We start from the raw sequence: 17,720 nt of genomic DNA on the forward strand, positions 1-17,720 counted from the left end.
AGAGCTCTTCCAACAGTTCATCATCTCCTTTACAGAGCACTTCCAACAGTTCATCATCTCCTTTACAGAGCTCTTCCAACAGTTCATCATCTCCTTTACAGAGCTCTTCCAACAGTTCAACATCTCCTTTACAGAGCTCTTCCAACAGTTCAACATCTCCTTTACAGAGCTCTTCAACAGCTCAACATCTCCTTTACAGAGCTCTTCCAACAGTTCAACATCTCCTTTACAGAGCTCTTCAACAGTTCATCATCTCCTTTACAGAGCTCTTCCAACAGTTCAACATCTCCTTTACAGAGCTCTTCAACAGCTCAACATCTCCTTTACAGAGCTCTTCCAACAGTTCAACATCTCCTTTACAGAGCTCTCCCAACAGTTCATCATCTCCTTTACAGAGCTCTTCAACATCTCCTTTACAGAGCTCTTCCAACAGTTCAACATCTCCTTTACAGAGCTCTTCCAACAGTTCAACATCTCCTTTACAGAGCTCTTCCAACAGTTCAACATCTCCTTTACAGAGCTCTTCAACAGTTCATCATCTCCTTTACAGAGCTCTTCCAACAGTTCAACATCTCCTTTACAGAGCTCTTCAACAGCTCAACATCTCCTTTACAGAGCTCTTCCAACAGTTCAACATCTCCTTTACAGAGCTCTCCCAACAGTTCATCATCTCCTTTACAGAGCTCTTCAACATCTCCTTTACAGAGCTCTTCCAACAGTTCAACATCTCCTTTACAGAGCTCTTCCAACAGTTCAACATCTCCTTTACAGAGCTCTTCAACAGTTCAACATCTCCTTTACAGAGCTCTTCAACAGCTCAACATCTCCTTTACAGAGCTCTTCCAACAGTTTAACATCTCCTTTACAGAGCTCTTCCAACAGTTCAACATCTCCTTTACAGAGCTCTTCAACAGTTCATCATCTCCTTTACAGAGCTCTTCCAACAGTTCAACATCTCCTTTACAGAGCTCTTCAACAGCTCAACATCTCCTTTACAGAGCTCTCCCAACAGTTCAACATCTCCTTTACAGAGCTCTTCAACATCTCCTTTACAGAGCTCTCCCAACAGTTCATCATCTCCTTTACAGAGCTCTTCCAACAGTTCAACATCTCCTTTAGAGAGCTCTCCCAACAGTTCATCATCTCCTTTACAGAGCTCTTCAACAGTTCAACATCTCCTTTACAGAGCTCTCCCAACAGTTCAACATCTCCTTTACAGAGCTCTTCAACAGTTCAACATCTCCTTTACAGAGCTCTTCCAACAGTTCATCATCTCCTTTACAGAGCTCTTCCAACAGTTCATCATCTCCTTTACAGAGCTCTTCCAACAGTTCAACATCTCCTTTACAGAGCTCTTCAACAGCTCAACATCTCCTTTACAGAGCTCTTCCAACAGTTCAACATCTCCTTTACAGAGCTCTTCAACAGTTCATCATCTCCTTTACAGAGCTCTTCCAACAGTTCAACATCTCCTTTACAGAGCTCTTCAACAGCTCAACATCTCCTTTACAGAGCTCTTCCAACAGTTCAACATCTCCTTTACAGAGCTCTTCAACAGCTCAACATCTCCTTTACAGAGCTCTTCCAACAGTTCAACATCTCCTTTACAGAGCTCTCCCAACAGTTCATCATCTCCTTTACAGAGCTCTTCAACATCTCCTTTACAGAGCTCTTCCAACAGTTCAACATCTCCTTTACAGAGCTCTTCCAACAGTTCAACATCTCCTTTACAGAGCTCTTCAACAGTTCATCATCTCCTTTACAGAGCTCTTCCAACAGTTCAACATCTCCTTTACAGAGCTCTTCAACAGCTCAACATCTCCTTTACAGAGCTCTCCCAACAGTTCAACATCTCCTTTACAGAGCTCTTCAACATCTCCTTTACAGAGCTCTCCCAACAGTTCATCATCTCCTTTACAGAGCTCTTCCAACAGTTCAACATCTCCTTTAGAGAGCTCTCCCAACAGTTCATCATCTCCTTTACAGAGCTCTTCAACAGTTCAACATCTCCTTTACAGAGCTCTCCCAACAGTTCAACATCTCCTTTACAGAGCTCTTCAACAGTTCAACATCTCCTTTACAGAGCTCTTCCAACAGTTCATCATCTCCTTTACAGAGCACTTCCAACAGTTCATCATCTCCTTTACAGAGCTCTTCCAACAGTTCATCATCTCCTTTACAGAGCTCTTCCAACAGTTCAACATCTCCTTTACAGAGCTCTTCCAACAGTTCAACATCTCCTTTACAGAGCTCTTCAACAGCTCAACATCTCCTTTACAGAGCTCTTCCAACAGTTCAACATCTCCTTTACAGAGCTCTTCAACAGTTCATCATCTCCTTTACAGAGCTCTTCCAACAGTTCAACATCTCCTTTACAGAGCTCTTCAACAGCTCAACATCTCCTTTACAGAGCTCTTCCAACAGTTCAACATCTCCTTTACAGAGCTCTCCCAACAGTTCATCATCTCCTTTACAGAGCTCTTCAACATCTCCTTTACAGAGCTCTTCCAACAGTTCAACATCTCCTTTACAGAGCTCTTCCAACAGTTCAACATCTCCTTTACAGAGCTCTTCCAACAGTTCAACATCTCCTTTACAGAGCTCTTCAACAGTTCATCATCTCCTTTACAGAGCTCTTCCAACAGTTCAACATCTCCTTTACAGAGCTCTTCAACAGCTCAACATCTCCTTTACAGAGCTCTTCCAACAGTTCAACATCTCCTTTACAGAGCTCTCCCAACAGTTCATCATCTCCTTTACAGAGCTCTTCAACATCTCCTTTACAGAGCTCTTCCAACAGTTCAACATCTCCTTTACAGAGCTCTTCCAACAGTTCAACATCTCCTTTACAGAGCTCTTCAACAGTTCAACATCTCCTTTACAGAGCTCTTCAACAGCTCAACATCTCCTTTACAGAGCTCTTCCAACAGTTTAACATCTCCTTTACAGAGCTCTTCCAACAGTTCAACATCTCCTTTACAGAGCTCTTCAACAGTTCATCATCTCCTTTACAGAGCTCTTCCAACAGTTCAACATCTCCTTTACAGAGCTCTTCAACAGCTCAACATCTCCTTTACAGAGCTCTCCCAACAGTTCAACATCTCCTTTACAGAGCTCTTCAACATCTCCTTTACAGAGCTCTCCCAACAGTTCATCATCTCCTTTACAGAGCTCTTCCAACAGTTCAACATCTCCTTTAGAGAGCTCTCCCAACAGTTCATCATCTCCTTTACAGAGCTCTTCAACAGTTCAACATCTCCTTTACAGAGCTCTCCCAACAGCTCAACATCTCCTTTACAGAGCTCTTCCAACAGTTCAACATCTCCTTTACAGAGCTCTTCAACAGTTCATCATCTCCTTTACAGAGCTCTTCCAACAGTTCATCATCTCCTTTACAGAGCTCTTCCAACAGTTCAACATCTCCTTTACAGAGCTCTTCAACAGCTCAACATCTCCTTTACAGAGCTCTTCCAACAGTTTAACATCTCCTTTACAGAGCTCTTCCAACAGTTCAACATCTCCTTTACAGAGCTCTTCCAACAGTTCAACATCTCCTTTACAGAGCTCTTCAACAGCTCAACATCTCCTTTACAGAGCTCTTCCAACAGTTCAACATCTCCTTTACAGAGCTCTTCAACAGCTCAACATCTCCTTTACAGAGCTCTTCCAACAGTTCAACATCTCCTTTACAGAGCTCTCCCAACAGTTCATCATCTCCTTTACAGAGCTCTTCAACATCTCCTTTACAGAGCTCTTCCAACAGTTCAACATCTCCTTTACAGAGCTCTTCCAACAGTTCAACATCTCCTTTACAGAGCTCTTCAACAGTTCAACATCTCCTTTACAGAGCTCTTCAACAGTTCAACATCTCCTTTACAGAGCTCTTCCAACAGTTTAACATCTCCTTTACAGAGCTCTTCCAACAGTTCAACATCTCCTTTACAGAGCTCTTCAACAGTTCATCATCTCCTTTACAGAGCTCTTCCAACAGTTCAACATCTCCTTTACAGAGCTCTTCAACAGCTCAACATCTCCTTTACAGAGCTCTCCCAACAGTTCAACATCTCCTTTACAGAGCTCTTCAACATCTCCTTTACAGAGCTCTCCCAACAGTTCATCATCTCCTTTACAGAGCTCTTCCAACAGTTCAACATCTCCTTTAGAGAGCTCTCCCAACAGTTCATCATCTCCTTTACAGAGCTCTTCAACAGTTCAACATCTCCTTTACAGAGCTCTCCCAACAGTTCAACATCTCCTTTACAGAGCTCTTCAACAGTTCAACATCTCCTTTACAGAGCTCTTCCAACAGTTCATCATCTCCTTTACAGAGCTCTTCCAACAGTTCATCATCTCCTTTACAGAGCTCTTCCAACAGTTCAACATCTCCTTTACAGAGCTCTTCAACAGCTCAACATCTCCTTTACAGAGCTCTTCCAACAGTTCAACATCTCCTTTACAGAGCTCTTCAACAGTTCATCATCTCCTTTACAGAGCTCTTCCAACAGTTCAACATCTCCTTTACAGAGCTCTTCAACAGCTCAACATCTCCTTTACAGAGCTCTTCCAACAGTTCAACATCTCCTTTACAGAGCTCTCCCAACAGTTCATCATCTCCTTTACAGAGCTCTTCAACATCTCCTTTACAGAGCTCTTCCAACAGTTCAACATCTCCTTTACAGAGCTCTTCCAACAGTTCAACATCTCCTTTACAGAGCTCTTCAACAGTTCAACATCTCCTTTACAGAGCTCTTCAACAGCTCAACATCTCCTTTACAGAGCTCTTCCAACAGTTTAACATCTCCTTTACAGAGCTCTTCCAACAGTTCAACATCTCCTTTACAGAGCTCTTCAACAGTTCATCATCTCCTTTACAGAGCTCTTCCAACAGTTCAACATCTCCTTTACAGAGCTCTTCAACAGCTCAACATCTCCTTTACAGAGCTCTCCCAACAGTTCAACATCTCCTTTACAGAGCTCTTCAACATCTCCTTTACAGAGCTCTCCCAACAGTTCATCATCTCCTTTACAGAGCTCTTCCAACAGTTCAACATCTCCTTTAGAGAGCTCTCCCAACAGTTCATCATCTCCTTTACAGAGCTCTTCAACAGCTCAACATCTCCTTTACAGAGCTCTTCCAACAGTTTAACATCTCCTTTACAGAGCTCTTCCAACAGTTCAACATCTCCTTTACAGAGCTCTTCCAACAGTTCAACATCTCCTTTACAGAGCTCTTCCAACAGTTCAACATCTCCTTTACAGAGCTCTTCAACAGCTCAACATCTCCTTTACAGAGCTCTTCCAACAGTTCAACATCTCCTTTACCGAGCTCTCCCAACAGTTCAACATCTCCTTTACAGAGCTCTCCCAACAGTTCATCATCTCCTTTACAGAGCTCTTCAACATCTCCTTTACAGAGCTCTTCCAACAGTTCAACATCTCCTTTACAGAGCTCTTCCAACAGTTCAACATCTCCTTTACAGAGCTCTTCAACAGTTCAACATCTCCTTTACAGAGCTCTTCAACAGTTCATCATCTCCTTTACAGAGCTCTTCCAACAGTTCAACATCTCCTTTACAGAGCTCTTCAACAGCTCAACATCTCCTTTACAGAGCTCTTCCAACAGTTCAACATCTCCTTTACAGAGCTCTCCCAACAGTTCATCATCTCCTTTACAGAGCTCTTCAACATCTCCTTTACAGAGCTCTTCCAACAGTTCAACATCTCCTTTACAGAGCTCTTCCAACAGTTCAACATCTCCTTTACAGAGCTCTTCAACAGTTCAACATCTCCTTTACAGAGCTCTTCAACAGCTCAACATCTCCTTTACAGAGCTCTTCCAACAGTTTAACATCTCCTTTACAGAGCTCTTCCAACAGTTCAACATCTCCTTTACAGAGCTCTTCCAACAGTTCAACATCTCCTTTACAGAGCTCTTCCAACAGTTCAACATCTCCTTTACAGAGCTCTTCCAACAGTTCAACATCTCCTTTACAGAGCTCTCCCAACAGTTCAACATCTCCTTTACAGAGCTCTTCAACATCTCCTTTACAGAGCTCTCCCAACAGTTCATCATCTCCTTTACAGAGCTCTTCCAACAGTTCAACATCTCCTTTAGAGAGCTCTCCCAACAGTTCATCATCTCCTTTACAGAGCTCTTCAACAGTTCAACATCTCCTTTACAGAGCTCTCCCAACAGTTCAACATCTCCTTTACAGAGCTCTTCAACAGTTCAACATCTCCTTTACAGAGCTCTTCCAACAGTTCATCATCTCCTTTACAGAGCACTTCCAACAGTTCATCATCTCCTTTACAGAGCTCTTCCAACAGTTCATCATCTCCTTTACAGAGCTCTTCCAACAGTTCAACATCTCCTTTACAGAGCTCTTCCAACAGTTCAACATCTCCTTTACAGAGCTCTTCAACAGCTCAACATCTCCTTTACAGAGCTCTTCCAACAGTTCAACATCTCCTTTACAGAGCTCTTCAACAGTTCATCATCTCCTTTACAGAGCTCTTCCAACAGTTCAACATCTCCTTTACAGAGCTCTTCAACAGCTCAACATCTCCTTTACAGAGCTCTTCCAACAGTTCAACATCTCCTTTACAGAGCTCTCCCAACAGTTCATCATCTCCTTTACAGAGCTCTTCAACATCTCCTTTACAGAGCTCTTCCAACAGTTCAACATCTCCTTTACAGAGCTCTTCCAACAGTTCAACATCTCCTTTACAGAGCTCTTCCAACAGTTCAACATCTCCTTTACAGAGCTCTTCAACAGTTCATCATCTCCTTTACAGAGCTCTTCCAACAGTTCAACATCTCCTTTACAGAGCTCTTCAACAGCTCAACATCTCCTTTACAGAGCTCTTCCAACAGTTCAACATCTCCTTTACAGAGCTCTCCCAACAGTTCATCATCTCCTTTACAGAGCTCTTCAACATCTCCTTTACAGAGCTCTTCCAACAGTTCAACATCTCCTTTACAGAGCTCTTCCAACAGTTCAACATCTCCTTTACAGAGCTCTTCAACAGTTCAACATCTCCTTTACAGAGCTCTTCAACAGCTCAACATCTCCTTTACAGAGCTCTTCCAACAGTTTAACATCTCCTTTACAGAGCTCTTCCAACAGTTCAACATCTCCTTTACAGAGCTCTTCAACAGTTCATCATCTCCTTTACAGAGCTCTTCCAACAGTTCAACATCTCCTTTACAGAGCTCTTCAACAGCTCAACATCTCCTTTACAGAGCTCTCCCAACAGTTCAACATCTCCTTTACAGAGCTCTTCAACATCTCCTTTACAGAGCTCTCCCAACAGTTCATCATCTCCTTTACAGAGCTCTTCCAACAGTTCAACATCTCCTTTAGAGAGCTCTCCCAACAGTTCATCATCTCCTTTACAGAGCTCTTCAACAGTTCAACATCTCCTTTACAGAGCTCTCCCAACAGTTCAACATCTCCTTTACAGAGCTCTTCAACAGTTCAACATCTCCTTTACAGAGCTCTTCCAACAGTTCATCATCTCCTTTACAGAGCTCTTCCAACAGTTCATCATCTCCTTTACAGAGCTCTTCCAACAGTTCAACATCTCCTTTACAGAGCTCTTCAACAGCTCAACATCTCCTTTACAGAGCTCTTCCAACAGTTCAACATCTCCTTTACAGAGCTCTTCAACAGTTCATCATCTCCTTTACAGAGCTCTTCCAACAGTTCAACATCTCCTTTACAGAGCTCTTCAACAGCTCAACATCTCCTTTACAGAGCTCTTCCAACAGTTCAACATCTCCTTTACAGAGCTCTTCAACAGCTCAACATCTCCTTTACAGAGCTCTTCCAACAGTTCAACATCTCCTTTACAGAGCTCTCCCAACAGTTCATCATCTCCTTTACAGAGCTCTTCAACATCTCCTTTACAGAGCTCTTCCAACAGTTCAACATCTCCTTTACAGAGCTCTTCCAACAGTTCAACATCTCCTTTACAGAGCTCTTCAACAGTTCAACATCTCCTTTACAGAGCTCTTCAACAGCTCAACATCTCCTTTACAGAGCTCTTCCAACAGTTTAACATCTCCTTTACAGAGCTCTTCCAACAGTTCAACATCTCCTTTACAGAGCTCTTCAACAGTTCATCATCTCCTTTACAGAGCTCTTCCAACAGTTCAACATCTCCTTTACAGAGCTCTTCAACAGCTCAACATCTCCTTTACAGAGCTCTCCCAACAGTTCAACATCTCCTTTACAGAGCTCTTCAACATCTCCTTTACAGAGCTCTCCCAACAGTTCATCATCTCCTTTACAGAGCTCTTCCAACAGTTCAACATCTCCTTTAGAGAGCTCTCCCAACAGTTCATCATCTCCTTTACAGAGCTCTTCAACAGTTCAACATCTCCTTTACAGAGCTCTCCCAACAGTTCATCATCTCCTTTACAGAGCTCTTCAACAGTTCATCATCTCCTTTAGAGAGCTCTCCCAACAGTTCATCATCTCCTTTACAGAGATCTTCCAACAGTTCATCATCTCCTTTACAGAGCTCTTCCAACAGTTCAACATCTCCTTTACAGAGCTCTTCAACAGCTCAACATCTCCTTTACAGAGCTCTTCCAACAGTTCAACATCTCCTTTACAGAGCTCTTCAACAGTTCATCATCTCCTTTACAGAGCTCTTCCAACAGTTCAACATCTCCTTTACAGAGCTCTTCAACAGCTCAACATCTCCTTTACAGAGCTCTTCCAACAGTTCAACATCTCCTTTACAGAGCTCTCCCAACAGTTCATCATCTCCTTTACAGAGCTCTTCAACATCTCCTTTACAGAGCTCTTCCAACAGTTCAACATCTCCTTTACAGAGCTCTTCCAACAGTTCAACATCTCCTTTACAGAGCTCTTCAACAGTTCAACATCTCCTTTACAGAGCTCTTCAACAGCTCAACATCTCCTTTACAGAGCTCTTCCAACAGTTTAACATCTCCTTTACAGAGCTCTTCCAACAGTTCAACATCTCCTTTACAGAGCTCTTCAACAGTTCATCATCTCCTTTACAGAGCTCTTCCAACAGTTCAACATCTCCTTTACAGAGCTCTTCAACAGCTCAACATCTCCTTTACAGAGCTCTCCCAACAGTTCAACATCTCCTTTACAGAGCTCTTCAACATCTCCTTTACAGAGCTCTCCCAACAGTTCATCATCTCCTTTACAGAGCTCTTCCAACAGTTCAACATCTCCTTTAGAGAGCTCTCCCAACAGTTCATCATCTCCTTTACAGAGCTCTTCAACAGTTCAACATCTCCTTTACAGAGCTCTTCCAACAGTTCAACATCTCCTTTACAGAGCTCTTCAACAGCTCAACATCTCCTTTACAGAGCTCTTCCAACAGTTCAACATCTCCTTTACAGAGCTCTTCCAACAGTTCATCATCTCCTTTACAGAGCTCTTCCAACAGTTCAACATCTCCTTTACAGAGCTCTTCCAACAGTTCAACATCTCCTTTACCGAGCTCTCCCAACAGTTCAACATCTCCTTTACAGAGCTCTCCCAACAGTTCATCATCTCCTTTACAGAGCTCTTCAACATCTCCTTTACAGAGCTCTTCCAACAGTTCAACATCTCCTTTACAGAGCTCTTCCAACAGTTCAACATCTCATTCCTTTACAGAGCTCTTCCAACAGTTCAACATCTCCTTTACAGAGCTCTTCAACAGTTCATCATCTCCTTTACAGAGCTCTTCCAACAGTTCAACATCTCCTTTACAGAGCTCTTCAACAGCTCAACATCTCCTTTACAGAGCTCTTCCAACAGTTCAACATCTCCTTTACAGAGCTCTCCCAACAGTTCATCATCTCCTTTACAGAGCTCTTCAACATCTCCTTTACAGAGCTCTTCCAACAGTTCAACATCTCCTTTACAGAGCTCTTCCAACAGTTCAACATCTCCTTTACAGAGCTCTTCAACAGTTCAACATCTCCTTTACAGAGCTCTTCAACAGCTCAACATCTCCTTTACAGAGCTCTTCCAACAGTTTAACATCTCCTTTACAGAGCTCTTCCAACAGTTCAACATCTCCTTTACAGAGCTCTTCAACAGTTCATCATCTCCTTTACAGAGCTCTTCCAACAGTTCAACATCTCCTTTACAGAGCTCTTCAACAGCTCAACATCTCCTTTACAGAGCTCTCCCAACAGTTCAACATCTCCTTTACAGAGCTCTTCAACATCTCCTTTACAGAGCTCTCCCAACAGTTCATCATCTCCTTTACAGAGCTCTTCCAACAGTTCAACATCTCCTTTAGAGAGCTCTCCCAACAGTTCATCATCTCCTTTACAGAGCTCTTCAACAGTTCAACATCTCCTTTACAGAGCTCTCCCAACAGTTCAACATCTCCTTTACAGAGCTCTTCAACAGTTCAACATCTCCTTTACAGAGCTCTTCCAACAGTTCATCATCTCCTTTACAGAGCACTTCCAACAGTTCATCATCTCCTTTACAGAGCTCTTCCAACAGTTCATCATCTCCTTTACAGAGCTCTTCCAACAGTTCAACATCTCCTTTACAGAGCTCTTCCAACAGTTCAACATCTCCTTTACAGAGCTCTTCAACAGCTCAACATCTCCTTTACAGAGCTCTTCCAACAGTTCAACATCTCCTTTACAGAGCTCTTCAACAGTTCATCATCTCCTTTACAGAGCTCTTCCAACAGTTCAACATCTCCTTTACAGAGCTCTTCAACAGCTCAACATCTCCTTTACAGAGCTCTTCCAACAGTTCAACATCTCCTTTACAGAGCTCTCCCAACAGTTCATCATCTCCTTTACAGAGCTCTTCAACATCTCCTTTACAGAGCTCTTCCAACAGTTCAACATCTCCTTTACAGAGCTCTTCCAACAGTTCAACATCTCCTTTACAGAGCTCTTCAACAGTTCAACATCTCCTTTACAGAGCTCTTCAACAGCTCAACATCTCCTTTACAGAGCTCTTCCAACAGTTTAACATCTCCTTTACAGAGCTCTTCCAACAGTTCAACATCTCCTTTACAGAGCTCTTCAACAGTTCATCATCTCCTTTACAGAGCTCTTCCAACAGTTCAACATCTCCTTTACAGAGCTCTTCAACAGCTCAACATCTCCTTTACAGAGCTCTCCCAACAGTTCAACATCTCCTTTACAGAGCTCTTCAACATCTCCTTTACAGAGCTCTCCCAACAGTTCATCATCTCCTTTACAGAGCTCTTCCAACAGTTCAACATCTCCTTTAGAGAGCTCTCCCAACAGTTCATCATCTCCTTTACAGAGCTCTTCAACAGTTCAACATCTCCTTTACAGAGCTCTCCCAACAGTTCAACATCTCCTTTACAGAGCTCTTCAACAGTTCAACATCTCCTTTACAGAGCTCTTCCAACAGTTCATCATCTCCTTTACAGAGCTCTTCCAACAGTTCATCATCTCCTTTACAGAGCTCTTCCAAAAGTTCATCATCTCCTTTACAGAGCTCTTCCAACAGTTCAACATCTCCTTTACAGAGCTCTTCCAACAGTTCAACATCTCCTTTACAGAGCTCTTCAACAGCTCAACATCTCCTTTACAGAGCTCTTCCAACAGTTCAACATCTCCTTTACAGAGCTCTTCAACAGTTCATCATCTCCTTTACAGAGCTCTTCCAACAGTTCAACATCTCCTTTACAGAGCTCTTCCAACAGTTCAACATCTCCTTTACGAGCTCTCCCAACAGTTCAACATCTCCTTTACAGAGCTCTCCCAACAGTTCATCATCTCCTTTACAGAGCTCTTCAACATCTCCTTTACAGAGCTCTTCCAACAGTTCAACATCTCCTTTACAGAGCTCTTCCAACAGTTCAACATCTCCTTTACAGAGCTCTTCCAACAGTTCAACATCTCCTTTACAGAGCTCTTCAACAGTTCATCATCTCCTTTACAGAGCTCTTCCAACAGTTCAACATCTCCTTTACAGAGCTCTTCAACAGCTCAACATCTCCTTTACAGAGCTCTTCCAACAGTTCAACATCTCCTTTACAGAGCTCTCCAAACAGTTCATCATCTCCTTTACAGAGCTCTTCAACATCTCCTTTACAGAGCTCTTCCAACAGTTCAACATCTCCTTTACAGAGCTCTTCCAACAGTTCAACATCTCCTTTACAGAGCTCTTCCAACAGTTCAACATCTCCTTTACAGAGCTCTTCAACAGTTCAACATCTCCTTTACAGAGCTCTTCCAACAGTTCAACATCTCCTTTACAGAGCTCTTCAACAGCTCAACATCTCCTTTACAGAGCTCTTCCAACAGTTTAACATCTCCTTTACAGAGCTCTTCCAACAGTTCAACATCTCCTTTACAGAGCTCTTCCAACAGTTCAACATCTCCTTTACAGAGCTCTCCCAACAGTTCAACATCTCCTTTACAGAGCTCTTCAACATCTCCTTTACAGAGCTCTCCCAACAGTTCATCATCTCCTTTACAGAGCTCTTCCAACAGTTCAACATCTCCTTTACAGAGCTCTCCCAACAGTTCATCATCTCCTTTACAGAGCTCTTCCAACAGTTCAACATCTCCTTTACAGAGCTCTTCCAACAGTTCAACATCTCCTTTACAGAGCTCTTCCAACAGTTCAACATCTCCTTTACAGAGTTCAACATCTCCTTTACAGAGCTCTTCCCAACAGTTCAACATCTCCTTTACAGAGCTCTTCCAACAGTTCATCATCTCCTTTACAGAGCTTCTTCCTTTACAACAGTTCAACATCTCCTTTACAGAGCTCTTCCAACAGTTCAACATCTCCTTTACAGAGCTCTTCCAACAGTTCAACATCTCCTTTACAGAGCTCTTCCAACAGTTCAACATCTCCTTTACAGAGCTCTTCCAACAGTTCAACATCTCCTTTACAGAGCTCTTCCAACAGTTCAACATCTCCTTTACAGAGCTCTTCCAACAGTTCAACATCTCCTTTACAGAGCTCTTCCAACAGTTCAACATCTCCTTTACAGAGCTCTTCCAACAGTTCAACATCTCCTTTACAGAGCTCTTCCAACAGCTCTTACAGACAACAGTTCAACATCTCCTTTACAGAGCTCTTCCAACAGAGCTCTTCAACATCTCCTTTACAGAGCTCTCCAACAGTTCAACAGTTCATCATCTCTTTACAGAGCTCTTCAACATCTCCTTTACAGAGCTCTCCCAACAGTTCCATCTCCTTTACAGAGCTCTTCCAACAGTTCAACATCTCCTTTACAGAGCTCTCCCAACAGTTCAACATCTCCTTTACAGAGCTCTTCAACAGTTCAACATCTCCTTTACAGAGCTCTCCCAACAGTTCATCATCTCCTTTACAGAGAGCTAGAGAGCTCTCCCAACAGTTCATCATCTCCTTTACAGAGCTCTTCCAACAGTTCATCATCTCCTTTAGAGAGCTCTCCCAACAGTTCATCATCTCCTTTACAGAGATCTTCCAACAGTTCATCATCTCCTTTACAGAGCTCTTCAACAGTTCAACATCTCCTTTACAGAGCTCTCCCAACAGTTCATCATCTCCTTTACAGAGCTCTTCCAACAGTTCAACATCTCCAAAGTAAAGAACCTTCTAGGCCAAGAACAATAGCACACTCACCAGCCTTGACATTACACTACATACACACACACACACACACACACACACACACACACACACACACACACACACACACACACACACACACACACACACACACACGCCTTGTAATGGCACCATTGGGACTAATGTCCCTCCCCAACCGATCCCCTATAACATACAGACACTCTTCTAACACACACACACACACACAAACAGATGTACACACCGCACCCATCCCTCTTCATCCAACTCTGATACAATGATGAGATTGTCAGCCGCATCTCCAGGGCTATCTCAGCCACAATGATGAGATTGTCAGCTCCAGGCTGATCCATCCCAGCATGCTCTTTCCTATCCAGCCACATCAACAGGATGGGCCGTATCCCACATCACACACACACACACTGAACGTCATCAGATCGCACCAGTGAGGCTAATCATTTCAAACTCATCAAAAACCTTCTGTAATCTTCACATGCAGATATAATTACAGGCAGACACACAGCAACCCACACTTTTACCTCAATACGCTGTGCATCAATGCATGGCTCTACTTCAACTGCTGCACCATAAATGGCTTATGGGTTGAGGGGAAGGGGAAGGGGCTGGTGAAGTTCTCGTGAAGTTCTCGTTGAGATGAACAGGAGGCACAGCTTGCCTACCCCACTGCTGCCATTGGTTTTGCTGGGGGTTGTGGAAGGGAAAGGGTGTGTGTGTGTGTGTGTGGGGGGGGGTTGTGTTTTTTTTGTAGGTCTGTGAGAAGCTTTTATTCCTCCCCCAGCGGGAACCATTTAAAGACTGGTAAGCAAATGTTAGTGCAGTGTTCAGGAAGGAGCTGAGAATAGAACACTGGGGACTGAACCTCTTCAATCACTTCCTCACAGCACCACTACAGACTCATATGACATCACAACCTGATAAAGACCATTATGGCCCCAAAACACACTGTGCCAGACGGCACCAGACGGAGTAGGATAAAGTTGCTCCTAAGATGATCTAACATCAGTTTTAAATTTTCACCCTTAATGGTTAAGGTTATGATTTGAGGATGGTAATCTGATTCTAGATCTGTGTCAAAGGGCACCTCCCACCTGGAGCGTAGGTAGCAGGCAGTGAGCAGACATTCACTTTCCTTTCATTGACGTAACAAAACAGGTCCATAAGGAAGAAGGTGTGTGCTGGATGTCTCCTATATCCATGAACCACATGTTAATGTGTCCCATTAATGTCAAACACAGTTTCCCTCTTCGGACGGCACTCCGACAACACAATATCCTGTACCGCTTGGAAGGTTTTGCATATTACTGATGTAACCAATGAACTATGTTGTAACAGGCACCGTCCAGTCACTACAGCTGTTTGACAGACAGCTGATAGCCTGAATAACAGCACAACTCTGGATAAAATAACAATAAAAAGATCTTAGCCTGACATGACCATCACGGCATGGTAGATAACCTGACATGACCATCACGGCATGGTAGATAGCCTGACATGACCATCACGGCATGGTAGATAGCCTGACATGACCATCACAGCATGGTAGATAGCCTGACATGACCATCACAGCATGGTAGATAGCCTGACATGACCATCACAGCATGGTAGATAGCCTGACATGACCATCACAGCATGGTAGATAGCCTGACATGACCATCACAGCATGGTAGATAGCCAGCATGACCATCACAGCATGGTGGATAGCCTGACATGACCATAGCCTGACATGACCATCACAGCATGGTAGATAGCCTGACATGACCATCACAGCATGGTAGATAGCCTGACATGACCATCACAGCATGGTAGATAGCCTGACATGACCATCACAGCATGGTAGATAGCCTGACATGACCATCACAGCATGGTAGATATCACCTGACATGACCATCACAGCATGGTAGATAGACCTGACATGACCATCACAGCAGCCTGACATGACCATCACAGCATGGTAGATAGCCTGACATGACAGCATGGTAGATAGCCACATGACCAGCATGGTAGATAGCCTGACATGACCATCACAGCATGGTAGATAGCCTGACATGACCATCACAGCATGGTAGATAGCCTGACATGACCATCACAGCATGGTAGATAGCCTGACATGACCATAGCCTGTTGATAGCCTGACATGACCATCTGACATGACCATCACAACATGGTAGATAGCCTGACATGACCATCACAACATGGTAGATAGCCTGACATGACCATCACAACATGGTAGATAGCCTGACATGACCATCACAACATGGTTGATAGCCTGACATGACCATCACAGCATGGTTGATAGCCTGACATGACCATCACAGCATGGTTGATAGCCTGACATGACCATCACAACATGGTTGATAGCTGCTTAAATGACTAAAATGATGAAGTGAAAAACAAAGAACCTCCAGGCTGATATTGATGACAATGTAATAGCAGCCTAATGTAGGCCTGGAAAAAGACATGCAGTGAAATACAATTACACAGGATTACAAGACATTCATTGGTTTAACACCCAGAAAACCCCATTACTGGATAAATTACTGTAAACTGCATTAGAGTGGAATCCTTCATTTGGGGGTTAAGAAAGCGGTATTAGAGGGCGACCATCTGGAAAAACCGTCTGGGGATCCTGGTACAGTAATCCGGATCTGCTCAACGTCAGCATCACTCGAGTTGAGGAGTTCACGGGGTCGATGTGCGGATGAAAACAATCCTGGGAATCGGAATGGTCTGTCACCTCGGTTTGCCCGCCCCAACTGAGATTGGAGCCAGTTTGCATAGCTGTCGCCAAACATCCCACTTCCCCTCCCTCCCCCAGTCCCCAGCTCTCCTTCTCTCCTCTCGCGGGCGCGTTGCATCAGGGGGAATTCGCTCTATTCGGTCAAGGGCAACAGAGAGCGGTGTGTTTGCACACCATGCAGGTAAATAATCCCAATGGGAACAGTATCACCGCATACTTGCTCCCAAATGGAACGCGTTGATTTGTGGACTGATAGGGGAGACTATCTGCTGTAGCCGGAAGTGTACCTATTGGAAATAATTAGGCTCAGGTAGAAGACCTTGGAGTTTTACATGATTCTTTTCACGATTTTACTTTTTTTTATAACCTATTAAGAAGAATATTTCGAAGAATGACAAAAGGCAACAGGCATCAGACAGAAAGTAAACTAGGCTTGGTTCTGTGACGTTCATTCCTCTACGCGCTCAGACTAGTCACAACTGATAGAGCCCGAAGGAAACTACTAACGTACATCTAAAACCCATGCAGTTTGAATTTGAGTCTAAATACCTCTCACTGCAGATTATGCCTATAGCCTACAAGAGCTGAGAAACTGCACTGCCATAAATCATTGGAATCAGAAATACTGTTGTTCCTCCGAAGAAAAAAGACTAATAATGTATATAGCTATGGTCATGAATTAATTATTTGAAAATATGAACTGTTAATTGTTACATTAGGAAACAATATATACAATGTTGAGCAATTACAGGCTATATAGTTTAGTTGACTGGGATGTAACCCATCTAGGTTACACCTAAAAACGGAGCCATAGGCTTATAGAATACATTTCAACTATAAATCATTTGGATCTATTCAGCTCCATGGCCTAAACAGTTATGTATTGACACAAACTATAGCAAAATCAAAGCACTTTCTCTAACATTTTCTGATAGGTTTACTGGAAAACGAAACAAAAGCTGTGACATGATTTCGTAATAAATAAAAAAACATTTCAGAGTTATCATAAAGGATGAAATATTTGATTAGGCCTACCTCGTGGTTTGTGCAGCATGAAAACAGTTCCCGGAGCGCTAAACGGCTACCTCTCGTTTCCACGGTATCATTTGGCTCCTACTACTAACGTCTGTCCTCTTGCTTCTCCGAAGTCCCTTCTCGCACCACAGTGACGTAACTGCAAAGTCGACCCGAAACCGCCTCGCTCACTATACGTTATTCAGGACGATTACAACGTTAAATAACGCCTCCACCTCCAACCTCATTTACATGATAAGTATTTCGCTTTTTAGACATTTAGAATATGAAAAGACCGAGAATATGTTTTACATATCCCCCTTAATGTTACATTTCCCCCTTAATCTCTCTGTCTCCCCCTCTTGGTCTCTCTCACA

General features: G+C 43.2%; 1 protein-coding gene across 6 annotated transcripts in view; it reads right to left on the reverse strand.

Annotated features, from left to right (window-relative positions):
• Nucleotides 1–17,720, reverse strand: part of depdc7a (DEP domain containing 7, paralog a) — a 47,391-nt gene that overhangs the window by 16,329 nt on the left and 13,342 nt on the right. The window contains exon 1 of one of the 6 annotated variants that reach the window (XM_042316755.1): nt 17,365–17,650. The exons of 4 other annotated variants lie outside the window; for them this stretch is intronic. The gene's annotated coding sequence lies outside the window, so the exon portion shown is untranslated. Of the gene's footprint in view, nt 1–14,110; nt 14,306–17,364; nt 17,651–17,720 lie in introns of those variants that run through there. One more of the 6 variants, XM_042316757.1, reaches the window with a different exon arrangement.

Source organism: Oncorhynchus tshawytscha, unplaced genomic scaffold (genome assembly GCF_018296145.1).
Source record: "Oncorhynchus tshawytscha isolate Ot180627B unplaced genomic scaffold, Otsh_v2.0 Un_scaffold_18560_pilon_pilon, whole genome shotgun sequence".
Classification (NCBI taxonomy): Eukaryota; Metazoa; Chordata; class Actinopteri; order Salmoniformes; family Salmonidae; genus Oncorhynchus; species Oncorhynchus tshawytscha.